Raw genomic sequence first — 11,996 nt, forward strand, 5'->3', positions numbered from 1 at the left:
CCCTCCCAGTATCACCACTCACACCACTGGTCCTGAAGGGATCATCTGCCGTGGATTCCCTGCGTTTCCAGTCCAGTTCCTATCTGTACCAGTGTACATCCTCTGGTCTAGCCAGATTTGCAGTGTAGAATTGGGATCATGATAGTGCGGGGGGTGGGGGGATTAGAAGGGATCTGCCAGAGGCTTGATCTGACTAGATAGGCTGAAGATGGATTTTGGACTCCTGTTGTCTACATAATCTCTTACAAACTGGGTGTTCACAATTTAATCTCTGATACTTTTCCCTTCATCAAAATTGGATTTTGCTATTGTCATCTTTGAATCACACCGGCTGGTGTTCTTTGATGTGGATTTAGTTGATGCCTCATTTAGATGGCTGCTTGTTTGAGCACAAGTCTTTAAGACGCTAAACACTGTTTCAATTGGTAGCCAGGCACCATCTGCTTTCTTCACCACACTTTGCTGTAACACCCTTATCTTCAGTGACCATTTCATGAAAGTGAGTATCGAACAAGGCCATGTTAAAAGAACTAACTGTTTCTTGATTCTGAGTCCAGTGGGAGCCCAGAATTCATCTGCTTGAACAAGGGTTATGCACACTCTGGTTTACTTTGGTGATCATATGATGACTAAAACAAGAGCCCACAAGACCAACAACAATAAAAAGGCAAAAACAAACAAAAGGCAGAAAAACGAAAAACCAAAGAAAGAAAAATGAAAAACATTGTCAATCAACCCCTGGGTGTACAAGGTGATTAAATTGATAACACCAATACTTTTTCCAATAGGATATAATTTAAGATACTGTTGATATGAGTTTATGCAAGTATAGTCCAACCTTGAGCTGCAATCCATGAATTGTTGCTTTGTACAGATTGGTTTCTTAGTTGGCTGAGCGCTGTTTACACTGAGTATGGGATTGGTGCTAGGGGAAAATTACCTGTATCAATTCTTGCAAGTGCAGATCCTTGCCTAACAGATTACAACCTGTTATTGTCATTCAAGGGGAACATTGGGGTATATAGTGGTTCTGGGTCTGTTTTCATTGTATATTCTCTAAGCCCAGGGTCCCACCCAAGAGCTAATGGCGGCCATTTCCACAGTCTTGGGGTGGCCACCCTTTACTTCCTCTCCCATCAGAGTATTTCAGTCCTAAGGTACAGGCTGTTTTGAGGTAGAGTTAGGTACGTTCAGTCGGGCTTCTATGTTGAGACCTTCTGGTGTTGCCCTCTGATAATCATATAGCCATTGCTTTTAACATATCCTATCATCCTGATTTTGAATTCCTGCTAATTTTTTACATGTTGTTTTCCCTTTCTTAAATTTTGAGTTCAGCAGTAAATTAAATAAAATGCTTAAGCTTTTATGCAGTGTTTCTCTGCATTTGAAGCAGGTACATAGTGTGTCTTCCACATCAGATAAACCTACCATGCTTATCAGATTTCTGTTTTTCATGAATTTATTTTTCTTTCCTTGAAATCATTTGCTTTGTTCTTAAATTTTTCATTACTGACCTAATAATCATTGCCTCAGGGTTAAGGCAGGTAGATTCTACAACAAAGGAATTTGTAGGAGTGTTCAGTGGGAATTATTTAAATACTCAGCAGGCATCTCAGCCTGAATCCAAAGACTTTTTGATTTGCAAGGGCTAGGCTTGGAGAGGGAAGTTGTTTTGTTTTGATATATAAAATGGTTTGTCTTGAAACTTCAAAGGTAGAACTAGATGATAGATATTATAAAAGATACATGCTGAGTGGGCAGAATACAGAATATTAGACTCTCAAAAGAGACAGAGAAAACAATAGATCATTTTAAAATGAGCAAAAGATCTAAACAGACACCTTGTCTGGAAGATGCACAGATGGCAAATAAGTATATGAAAAGATACTAAACAAACAAACAAAAAAACATTGCCAAAGAGTAAATTCAGACTCCTGCTAACAGAGTACCACATGCAGTTAACTGGAGAAAAGAGCAGCCTAGAAATCTAGAGCTTGGGAATAAGGCTCTTAAAGTACGAAGGCAGTTTATATTCAGGGAGACTAATCATGGTACTTGTGAATATCGAGACCTATAGCGTCTGGGGACTTAAAGGCTTGAAAGTAAACAAGCGGCCATCTAGCCCAGAAACAACAGAGCCCACATGGAAGCAGCACACCAACATGTGTGATCATGAAGGGCCAGGGGGACCAGGCTTCAAACACCAAAGGCCGGGGTGGGTTGGGGGTGGGGAATCATATCATTGTCAATGAGGGTGGCGCCTGATGGGGATCCAATGCCCATCTCTAGACAACTGGACATACCTTGCAGAGGGGTAGTGGGGAGGAGATGAGTCACTTAGGGTTCAGTATAACAATAAAGAAACCCACAACCTTCCTCTAGTTCTTAAACGCTTCCTCCCCCCAACTACCATGACCCCAATTCTGCCTTGCAGACCTGGTTAGACCAGAGGATGCACAGCGGTACAGATGGGAATTGGAAATGCGGGGAATCTAGGACAGATGAACCCCTCAGGACCAGAGGTGACAGTGGCGATACCGGGACGGAAGGGGTGGGTAGAAAGGGTGAATTGATCACAAGGATCTACATATAACCTCCTCTCTGGGGGATGGGCAGCAGAGGGGTGGGTGAAGGGAGACACCAGGCAGTGTAAGATAAGATATAATAATAATTTATAAATTATTAAGGGTTCATGGGGGAGGGGGGAGGGACGGGGAGAGGGGAAAGGGAAATGAGCTGATTCTGGGAACCCAAGAGGAAAGCGAACTTTGAGAATGATGAGGGCAACAAATGTATAGGTGTGCTTTACACAATTGATCTATGTATTGTGATGAATTGTATGAGCCCCAATAAAATGATTTTAAAAATATTTATCAAATTCTTTCCATAAAACTAATCAAGGCTTACTATGTGATTGTTAGGTGCCAGTTGAGTTGATTCTGACTGCTGGCGAGACCATGTGGGTGAGTAGAACTGTTTCCATAGGGTTTTATTCACTGTGATCATTCAATTGAAGATGGGTAGGCCTTCTGTGGTGCCACTAGTCTATGAACTGCCAATCTTTATGTTCCCAGTTGGACCACTCAGGAAGCTACGCACCAATTAAAATGGTTGGAAGGTTGTTGTTGTGTTTTTTTTTACTGTAAAGCAAAGACTGACAATTAAAGTACTGATGAGGGCATGGAGCCACAGGGCCTGCCTCATTGGTAAGAGTGCAAAGTCCTGGTTACTTTAGAAGATGGTTTGGCAGTTTCTTACAAAGCTAAAACATCTTATCAAGCAATGTAGCAATTGTGCTTTTTGGTATTTGCCCAAAAAACTTATAAATAAATTTATTTTTAATTCTATTTTGCCACAAATTTTTTGAAGCCCACATTTATTGTACAGTGATAAAAAAAATAAATGAGCTAAAAAGCCATAACGTATAAAGAAATCAATCTTAAACAGATCTGTAATATGAAAACTAAAATACAACTCATCGTCATCGAGTTGATTCTATTTCATAGTGACTCTATAGGACAGAGGAAAACTGCCCTGTGGGTCTCAAAGACTCTTTGTCATTGTTATGAGGTTCCATCTAGTGGTTAGCAACCCATAGGGACCTATGCACAGCAGAGGAAACACTGCCCACTCCTGCACCATTCTCACATTTGTTCCTATGCTTGAGGCCATTGTTGCAGCCACTGTGTCAATCCATCCCCTTGAGGCCTTCCTCTATTTTGCTGCCCTGATACTTTACCAAGCATGGTGTCCTTCTCCAGGGACTGGCCTCTCCTGACAACACGCCTCAAGTATTTGAGACAAGGTCTCACCATTCTTACTTCTAAGAAGCGTTCTGGTCATACTTCTTCCGAGACAGATTTGTTTGTTCTTTTGGCATTCCATGGTACTTTCAAGATTCTCTTTCACCACCTTTCCTAATTTTAAACCATGAAGTATTCCCTGTTCTGTTTGCACAACTGCTTCCTGATGCATGTGTATGTTTCTGGAATTCCCATTCTTGTCAAGGTTATCCATAGTTTGTTATAATCCACACACTTGAATGCCTTAGCATAGTCAATCAAACACAAGTAAACATCTTTTTGGTAATCTCTGTTGTCAGCCAAGATGCTTCTGACATCAGCAATGAAATCCCTTATTCCCTTATCTCTTCTGAATCCAACCTGAATCTCTGTCCACTGCTCCCAATCAATGTATTCCTACCTTTTTTAGATGATCTTCAGCAAAAGTTTATTTCCGTGTGATAATATTGTTCTATAAGCATTTGGAATGGTCACCTTTCTTTGGAATGGCTACAAATATGTATAATTTCCAATCTGATGGCCATGTAGTTATCTTAAAAAGTTCCTGACATAGACAAGTGAATGCTTCCAGGGCTTCATCAGCTTGTTGAAATATTTCAATTGGTAGTTCATCAATTCCAGGAACCTTGTTTTTGGCTAATGCCTTCAGGGCAGCTTGGACTTCTTCCTTCAGCACCATTCATTCTTTATTATATGTTACCTCTTGAAATGGTGGCATGCCGACTAGTTCTTTTTGGTACAGTGAATATGCACTTTCCATCTTCTTTTGATGCTTCCTGCATCATTCAATATTTTCCCTTTAGAGCCTTTCAATTTTGCAACTCAAGATTTGAATTGTTTCTTGAGTTCTTCAGTTTAAGATATTGTGGTGGAGTGCAGCCCCCTTGATCAAGTCAGGGTGTTATATAATGAAAAGAAAGACTCCTTGGGTCTGTGGCTTGTTTCCTTTTAAGCAGACGCTACAGAAAGGCTTGTTATTTCAGCAGGGTCTGGATCCTGAATCTTGTCTGTTGACCTCCTACCATATTGCCTGCTGATCCCAAAAGCCAACCACAGACTACCAATCTTGTATGCATTTGACTTTGCAGTCACCAGCTTGTGGTCTTCCTGATATGTCTTCCTGATGCTTGGTTCTTTAACCTCTCAGCTATATGAGTCAAGAGAAGCCTCCAGCTGAACATCTGACCCCTGGACTGGACTAACCTGATTCTACAACTGTGTAAGCCCTTTCTTAATAAAAACTTCTTTCTCTATACATACACATATCAGAGACACTGGCTTTATCTCTTTAGAACCCAGTCTTACTCAACATCATACAAGTTACATCATCAGCAGGGGCGGTAAGTGACAGCTAAGGGCAATATGAGTACTCAGAGTCACTTTTGTTACTATCATGATAATTATGAACATTATTCAAATTAATATAGGTTAGACCCTATGGTCAAAGGCCATAGAGATGGTGAGAATGAGACAACATTCCACTTTTTTGTACATGGGTCATAATGAATCAGAGCCTACTTGTTCACTTGCTGGCAACAAACAACAAGAACAATAACAACAATCTGTTTTATTTTGTTCCCATAATAACCTAGAGAGTTTAGCAACTGTGCCAGTTACATAATTGTGGGGGGAGGTCAGATGTGCAGGCATTCCCTCCCCTGAGGGTGATCAGTTGCCAGACTGCACTGTGCCTGCTCCCTGCTGCTGGGGACAATGGACGGGCTCCTGTAGGCGGAGTTTTCACCCTACTGATAATGGTTCCTATGTAGACCCAGAGACCACCCCCTGGACCACCCCTTCTCATTGCTGTGTAACCTATAGTGCAACCCCTCCCTGTGAAGTATGTCTCTACCTGTAATTAGTGGGCTGGCATGCCCCCAAAAGGGATATAGGCGTGGGTCAGCGAGAGAGACTCTCTCCTTGCTGCTCACTCCCTGGTGACTCCCCTCTCTTCTCCCGCTCCTCTCCAGTCCTCTTTTCCTTGTTCCCTTGCCCTCCTTCCCTTCCCCCTCTCTCCACATGGACCACCAAGCTGGGCTGAGGTGAGCAATGCTACCATGTAATGTGTCTGACTGCATTATTGTAATATCTCTCATGCTCTCGATGACTTTAATATAATACTTACATATCTCAACCATACAATTGTGCATTACTGAACCCAGAAATAGTGTTACTGAACCCACAATTAGCGGTGGGGGCTGGCTCCCCAACCCCAGCGCCACTTTTAATTTAATACTACCTGTCAACTTGCAAAGAGGTAGAGTCTAACCTGTCAATCAAGTCACAGCTTGATGACCTCATTTGAAGGTACAAAGGAGATAAATAGCTCGATGGAGGCCAGACACACTCTCTCTCTGCTGATCTACCCGTGAGACATTCCTGTTGACAAGCCACATGAAGCTACACTGATGGAGCCAGAGCCCTGCAATTGGAGGAGCCATGTGGAGACCCATGCCAGTGTTGAGATGCTTCTACCACCACTGGATCCACAAGGCTTTCCACCCACTGACCTGTGATCTTCCTGCATTCAGTGTAATTGTGAGTCTGAAAAGGAATTTAGAAGCTGGTATCGAACATATGGCTAATATCAGACTTAGGGAATTGCTCTGGACTGAGCCGGGATGTTTTCTTAATATGCAATTACTCTTTAAATAAAGCTCTTTCTTATACACTTATGAGTATCTATGAATTTGTTTCTCTAGTGAACCCAGACTGACACAGCAACCTATAAAGGTAGCATTGTTGTTGTTGTTAAGGACCATCAAGTTGGTTCCAACTCCTAGCAACCCTATACACAAAACAATGAAACACTGTTTGGTCCTGCACCATCCTCACAATTGTTGCTGTGCCTGAGCCCATTGTTGCAAAAAATGTGTCAATCTTCTTTTCTGCTGCCTCTCCACTTTACCAAGCATGATGTCCTTCTTCAATTTCTGTTCTCTCCTGACAACATGTCCAAAGCATACAAGATGAAGTCTTGCCATCTGTCCTCTAAGAGCACCCTGGCCACACTTCTTTCAAGAAAGATGGGTTTTTCCTTTGAGCAGTCCATGGTATTTTCTCATTCTTCACCAGTACCACAATTCAAACTTATCAATTCTTCTTTGTCTTCTTTATTCAATGTCGATTTCACATGCATATGAAGCAATAGAAAATGCCAAAGTAACATTCTTGCTTTTCAATACTCTAAGAAGGTCTTTTGTATCAGATTAACCTAACGCAACATGGCATTTGAGCTCTTGACTGCTGCTTCCATGAGCATTGATTGTGGATCCAACAACATCAACTTTGTCTCCATATATTATGATGTTACCTCCATTGGTCCAGTTGTAAGGGTTTTGATCTTCTTTACAATGACTTGTAATCCATATTGAAGACTGCAATCCTTGATATTCATCAGCAAGTGCTTCAAGTCTTCCTCACTAGCAGCGAGCAAGCTTGTGTCATCTCCACATCACAGGTTGTTAATAAGCCTCCCTCCAATCTCGATGCCACACTCTTCTTCACATAGGCCAGCTTCTCTGAAGATTTGCTTGGCATATAGATTGACTAAGTATGGAGAGAGTATTAAACCCTGACACAGATTTTTCCCGATTTTAAGCCAAGGAGTATTCTCTAGTTCTCTTCACACAACTGTCTCTTAATCCATGTAGAAGTTCCAAATAAATACAATGTAGTGTTCTGGAATTCCCATTCTTCTCAAAGTTATCCATGGCTTGTTATGATCCACAGATTCTAATGCCTAGGCATAGTCAATAAAACACAAATAACTGTTTTCTGGTGTTCTCTGCTATCATCCTAGGTCCATGTGACATCAGAAATGATGTCTCTTGTTCCATGTACTGCTGCAACCATTGTTGGATGATCTTCAGCAAAATTTGATTTGCATGTGCTATAAATGAGATTGCTCCACGATTTGAGCAACTTCATTTGGAATGAGTACAGATATGGATCTCTTCCTGTCACTTGGCCAAGTATCTGTCTTCTAAATTTTCTGGCATAGATGAGTAAGTTCTAGTTCTTCATCAATTTATTGAAACATTTCAATTGGTATTACACAATGCCTTTAGTGCAACGTGAAGTTAGTCTTCCAGCACCATTGGTTTCTTGGGGCATCTCCATTTTAAAGAGGAGCACATCATGTACAGAAAGTCACACAACTAGAAGGCAGTAGAGTCAGGTTTTTAGTTTCTCAGTATCCAAGCACAATAGCAGGGAGAAAAGGGGTGAAGAAAAAAATCTTTGAAGGAAATGAAGAACCTCATGGATATTTGACCTTGAAAGTGACTTATTTACCAGAACCAATGCACTGCCATCACGTTGTTTGAAACACCTGGATTTCTTTCATGTACCAGAGTAGAACTATGCTCTATAAGGTTTCCCATGGCAAAATTTGGAAGATTTCTAGGCTACTCTATAAAGGTGCCTCTGAGTGGACGTGAATATCCTACCCTTTCTGTTAGCAGCCAGGTATGTCAACTGGGCCACCCAAGGTGTCCTAACATCCTGAAGTAGGGGAGAAATTACTCAGAAGTGACTGTTACATGGTTGGACTGGCATGATTAATTGTTCCACTTTGGAGAATAAATGATAGCTAATTAGCAAGTATAGTTCAGTTACACAGAAATGAAGATCTTTAAATATTCATCTCCATTGTGATTATGAATTTCAGACTGATATACATGAAAGAAGTCCTTGGTGGACAAATGATTGATAGCTCAATGACGAACAGAAAGTTTGGCGGTTTAAACCCACTCTTATGAAGAGCACCTCAGAATACAGTTGACAATCTGCTTTCAAAATTACAATCTTGAAGACACCGTGGGGCATAGTTTTACTCTGACATACATGGAGTCTCCATGAACCAGCATTAATCCAACTGACAACTAACAACAGCACACATGTAAACCCCTAGAATGCAGTAAGTATTATTTACAATGATTATTATTAATTCTCCTGAATATAAACTATTTTTAAGAGTTTTAATCCCGCATTCTAGTAATTCTTTCTTTCTCTCTTGCCAGCTGCAGTTGTTTAACGGTGCTGTAGTTTTCTGATGCTGATTGCTTGCTTTATCCTGCAAGTCCCGATTCTTCTGCTACCTCTTGACAGCTGTCTGGTTCTCATTCTGACTTGGTTGTTCCAACCCCGGCTGGATTAGTTTCATTGTTCTGAGGCAGGGTGTCAAACTCAATTAAAACGCGGGCCATTTGGTGCAACAGGCAAGTTTCACGCAGGCCACATCACACTTACAAATTGAGTTAAATTTATATGCTGAAGTGAGGATTCAGGAATATGGATAGAATGATTAAAACACTGTATAATTGCCTTTATTTAAACATTTATTTTATTTAATGTATTGATCAAACTAAAATTATTCTTTTTCACCCGAAACTTGCCAGCGCTTTCCTCCTACTAGTTTTCACTCACCTTGTATGTTGTGACCGGAAAATATAACAAAGTAACTAATAGAAAACACCAAATGTTGGGCAGCTGACAAACGTGATGCACAATCATAATGGCTTCCCTCTAAAAATGTGAGCTAGCGCTGCTGCTAGGTGTGATTCGTACAGCACAACCCAGAGTGCTCTTTTTAACCTTTCGCTGCTGGGATCTGTTTCCATGACGAGACACTGAGAGTGGCAGACATATCGCTTCCAGACGTCGCTGGAACTGAGTCAGCGCGTTTATGTGTGTCCACACACAGGCCCCCCAGAAAGGCACTGGGCCACGTGTGTACTTGTCTTCAGTAGTTAAAGGGTTAACGAGGGAATTTGTGTGTACGGTATTGCCTAGATCTCCCCTGAATGCCATTTTCTTCATAACAAATTTTTCTATTTTTATTTTATTTCAGAGCTTCGCGGGCCACAGTTACCTCATGAGCAGCCAGTTTGACACCCCTGTTCTGAGGCATCCCTTTCAATGTAGCCAATGGCTAGTTCCTTTCTGTGCTAACCATTCACGTCAAGCAGAACGTTCCTCTCCCATCTTTTCCTTTCCTGTTCAATTTATTGAATGGTTTTACTCCAATAAATAATATATTTTATTAAGTTACTCTGTTTCATTCCAGTTAATGTTTTATCAGCTAGGGGGAGTAGCCTGAGATAGAGTCTAGTAATAATTCCTTGTGTGATGTATTATAAGTCTGGAATCTGTGGCTCTGGTCCTAGAATGCAGTGCTTTCAGGCTGGGTTGCTAACCACAAGGTCAGCAGTAAAAGATGACCAGCAGTGCGGCCACACTTACAATTTTGGAAACTCAGAGGAACTGTCCTGTAGGGTTGCTATGAATCGGTATTGACTCAATGGCAGGACATTTTTTTTTTAAAGATCATTTTATTGGAGCTCTTACAACTCGTATAACAATCCATACATCAATTTTATCAAGCATACTTGTACATATGTTATCATCATTTTCTAAACATTTACTTTCTATTTGAGCTCTTGATATCAGCTTTTGTAACCCTCCCTCCCCCCTCCTACCCTCATGACCCCTTGATAAATTATAAATTATTATTTTCATATCTTACACCGACCACTGTTTCTTCCCCCCTTTCATATCTTACACCTTCCCCTATAGTTTCTTCCCCCCTTTTCTCCCCAAGTTCCCCCTAGCCTCCTGGTATCGCCACTCCCATTTCTGTTCCTGAGAGGTTTATCTGACCTGGATTCCATGCGTCCTGTGCTCTTATCTGTACCTGTGTACATGCTCCAGCCTAGCCTGCAGAGAAAGGCAGGATTGGGGTCATGATAGTGGGGCTTGAGGAAGCCTCAAGGAACCAGAGGAATATTGCATGTTTCATCGGTGCAGTACTTCACCCTGGTTGATTCATCCCTTCCTTGTGACACTTCTGTGAAGTTTTAGGTCTCTGCTCCAACCCATCTCATTCTCAACAATATGTTTGTTTGTTTGTTTTGGGTCTTCTGATGCCTGTTACCTGATCCCGTCGACACCTCATGATCCATGATCGCACAGGCTGGTGTGCTTCTTCTTTGTGGGCGTGTTACTTCTCTGCTAGATATCACTGGTGTAAGTTCAAGCCTTTAGGATCCCAGATGCTATATCTTTTGATAGCCGGGCACTATTTGCTTTCTTCATGACATTTGCTTATGCACTGCTTTGTCTTCAGCAATTTTGTCTGGAGGGTGAGCATCACAGAATGCCATGATGCTAGAACAAAGTATTATTGTGAGGGAGGGCTTGAGCAGAGGCCCAAACTCTGTCTACTTCCTCAATGTATTGCCATATAGATATATATATATACCCATGACAATACCTCTATTTTGATGAATTAACATATTTACATAAGTGTACACCTATGTTCATACCTCTATCAGAGCTTTGCATCCTAGACCTTTCCTCTGTTTCCTTTTACCTTCCTCCTTTCCTACCATCACACTTGCCCTTCTTCTGCCTCTTTGTAATTCCTCTCAGCTAGATTGCTGTTGCTTCACTGTTTTCTCCATTGGGATCTCCCTGGGATCTCTATATCCTCCTCATTGTTGATTTTAATTCCCTAGTTGTTCCCCTGTCTATGGTGGTGTTTGCTCACTGCTCCCTTCCCTCACTTCCTCCTCCCCATAAGTCCTTCTAGAACCTTTGGTCCTGTTGCTTTCTCCTCTATGCGATCAACTCAACATCAGTGAAGATTTTTTGTGTTTTGTTTTTGATTTTTGGGGGGGTAGTGGTGGTGTTTTCTCTAATGCAGCATTAAAGTTTGGTTAAGTCCTGACCTCAGTACAGGTGTTGACCAAGCCATGGCCTTTTTCCTTTGGAGTATCATTAAGACTATGTTAGTAGAGGATGGGACTTAAGACATCCAACTTTGTTTTCCTTGGGGGTATGGTCAGCTAAAAGACAAATCATACTTCCATCAAACCCATTTCTCCATATATTAGAGCCATCTGGGACACAATGAGACGTCTCAGGACCAAGATCTCTGTCTGAAGTGGAGGGAGCCACCAAGACCAGATGCATCAGTGACTCTGGCACAGTGATTCAAAGGAGCAGCGCCAGTTAATGTCTTGTCTGCTTTTCTCAGGGCATGACATAGAATAAAAATTTAAATACATTATCCTAATAAACACACACATTATAATTCATTTATACATATAATCTATTCATTTATTATCAGATAAAAAACCTTGTTTGTTTTATATAATAGATCATTGGGAGTAGTGGGATGCCTAACAA

The 11,996-nt window shown here is 41.3% G+C and overlaps 1 long non-coding RNA gene across 1 annotated transcript in view; it reads left to right on the top strand.

Moving 5' to 3' along the window:
• LOC123521872 overlaps window positions 1–9,857 on the top strand; it is a 28,146-nt gene extending 18,289 nt beyond the window's left edge. The window contains exons 2-3 of the long non-coding RNA XR_006680206.1: window positions 2,922–2,963; window positions 9,658–9,857. This is a non-coding gene — a long non-coding RNA (uncharacterized LOC123521872). The remainder of the gene's footprint in view (window positions 1–2,921; window positions 2,964–9,657) is intronic.
• The last annotated feature ends 2,139 nt before the right edge of the window (window positions 9,858–11,996 follow it).

This window comes from Echinops telfairi, unplaced genomic scaffold, assembly GCF_000313985.2.
Source record: "Echinops telfairi isolate 266 unplaced genomic scaffold, ASM31398v2 ScPeMD7_443;HRSCAF=831, whole genome shotgun sequence".
In the NCBI taxonomy this organism is placed as follows: domain Eukaryota; kingdom Metazoa; phylum Chordata; class Mammalia; order Afrosoricida; family Tenrecidae; genus Echinops; species Echinops telfairi.